At 40.9% G+C, this 2,350-nt stretch overlaps 1 protein-coding gene across 4 annotated transcripts in view; it reads right to left on the bottom strand.

The window, feature by feature from the left end:
- Window positions 1–1,890, bottom strand: part of LOC101860885 (phosphatidylinositol 3,4,5-trisphosphate 5-phosphatase 2A) — a 104,826-nt gene extending 102,936 nt beyond the window's left edge. For all 4 annotated transcript variants that reach the window (XM_005096045.3, XM_005096047.3, XM_035969145.1 and 1 more), the window contains exon 1: window positions 1,663–1,890. The gene's annotated coding sequence lies outside the window, so the exon portion shown is untranslated. The remainder of the gene's footprint in view (window positions 1–1,662) is intronic.
- Window positions 1,891–2,350: the final 460 nt, after the last annotated feature.

The following is a 2,350-nucleotide window of genomic DNA, read 5'->3' as shown; positions in this document are numbered from 1 at the left end:
GGGGGTAACACAACTTATTTTGATGTTTTGACGTGGTTAGGTTTGAAATATTTTCGAAAATAATTGATTTGCGACAGTTTTAGTGGCTGATTGTGATCTGCAGCAAATAATACTGCAGCACAGTTTGACCCTCAAAGCAGTGCATCGGTGTGCGAGAGTGAAAGTAAAAATTTACCCAGTCACCAAAACAGAAGAATTATTTTAAGATACAGCTGATCTTATACTCTTAGGTTCTCTCTTGACTGGTGCATCTCTGGCAGACCTCACACACTTGTAATAAAAGAGCTACTTTTATTCTTTATCATTCCATTTATGAGCAAGCAAGTGAAAGTGGAGCTCATGGCATAGCTTGTTTGCCTTTTATCCATATATCAATGTCAGGGGTGCACAGTACTGCATGAGGTAATACAGTCGAACCTGCCCTGATGGCCACCTCTATAAGACGGCCACCTGTACAAACGGCCACTTTCCATTTCCCCCCTTGCGTTTTTTCTATATATAATTTAACTGTGTAAAACGGGCACCTGTCCAACGCGGCCGCGGCCACCATATTTTAACACAATCCGTATCACACTAAGCAATAACACCTGTCTTAGACGGCCACCTTCGTGACTCCATTTCGTTTTGTCAATTATTGTGCATTGACCCCTGGCGTTGTGGGCGAGCCGTCATAATCTAATCACCTGTCGTTGTTGTTAGGTAGTTCCTCTAACCGATCATGTTGCGAAGGCCCCTCCCACTGTTGACCAATAGCTACCAATTTTCAGCTGCTGGTGAGGGAAGCGTGTGATCCCTCAAAACCCATAAGCCCCGCCCAGAACTCATACACAAATCGTAGGTGAGAAAAGTGGTCACTGTTTACCCAGTCAGTAACGAAGTAACAAAGGACGTCAACATGGACTTGTGACAGAAGCGTCGCTCGTTTTTCGAGTGGTGGCGACCCATGTTTGTTTTACCATAGCACTCGGTCCTCCTTGTCTGACACATTTCATTTTATTGTCACCCTTGCACAAAATCAGAAACAAAATAAAAATAACAAACAAAATACAAACCAACAACAACAACAAAAACAACAATAATGCGGCTACTTTCGATTCGGAATGGGCTTTGTTTTCTTCATCTTGATCATTCCTGCCTAAGACGGCCACCTGTCTTATACGGCCACTTTTCTCCTTGACAATGGGTGGCCGTCTTACACAGGTTTGACTGTATATATATATGCACTTTCTAATATAAAAGGACCTGACATTACAACTATAACGAAGACCATTGAATCATCAAAAACTAGACTTATGGTTCTAGAGGTAGACCTAGAGATCTAGACTCTAGAGTCTAGATCTAAATGTAGATCTAGTCCAAGGCCTAACTAGAATCTCTAAATCTAGATCTAGATTACAAAGACAAAACACACACATTCATTATGTTTACTGCTAGATGTATATATCTAGATCTAGAATCTAACTCTAGACAAAATCAAAAAGACATCAAGACCAAGATCATTTAAATCAGCAGGGAAGAATAGGACAGCTAAACAACAGTTACAGCTACACACTAGATCTAGATCTACGTACAAGACTACACACGTACTGACAGACTTCACTGCTAACTACTGCAGACCTCCCCCCAGCCCTTGATTATTATCTACGGCTACGGCAAGCCTACCTTGACTCCGGTGGCCTCTCAGCTGACAGTGGCAGGCCCAGCGAAAGGCCGTGTTGAATTGGCCTAGATTCTACGTCTTCTACAGAATAACAGCAGAAGAACAATGAAACGTACAGACCCTCCAGGAGGATATTTTTGCTCTCAAAGAGCTTTAACTTCTTGCAGTGATCCCGTTACTGCAAAATAACGCGACGATCCGCTCTCCTCGGAGCACAACAGCCTGACTAAAACAAGGAAACAGGAAGTAAAACAAGATGATAAACATCACGATCGGGAGTTCAGCTGCGTCCTCGCATCATTTCGTTTATTTAGGGTGTATTTGTGCGATATATTTTTTTTCGCAAAATTGGTCAGAAAATTATTGTTTACTGAATTCTCAATATTTACACCGTAAAATCAAATACAGAAAAAGAAGGATCTTTCTTATTTTTCAGGGTTTTTTTATAACCTCAAATTGTACAATTTAAGAAACAGAAAGTGTGGCTGGTTTTTCCACAGAAAGATGCTGGGCAGTCATAAAGGATGATTTTTTTTTCTGGGGGATATGAGAGGAGTGGTGGGGGTGGAGGGGTTAGGCCTATTGCTTTCCCCCTTACTAAATAGATCTTTCTCAGAAACCTCCTGAAACTATGAAAACGTTTTTATTTATGTTATTTTCTCTTTTATATTGTTATTTTCTCTTTATGTT

The sequence above is a fragment of the Aplysia californica genome, unplaced genomic scaffold (genome assembly GCF_000002075.1).
Source record: "Aplysia californica isolate F4 #8 unplaced genomic scaffold, AplCal3.0 scaffold00120, whole genome shotgun sequence".
NCBI classification, from domain to species: Eukaryota; Metazoa; Mollusca; class Gastropoda; order Aplysiida; family Aplysiidae; genus Aplysia; species Aplysia californica.
The sequence above is the reverse complement of the archived record's forward strand: the minus strand, read 5'-3'. Positions and strand labels throughout refer to the sequence as shown.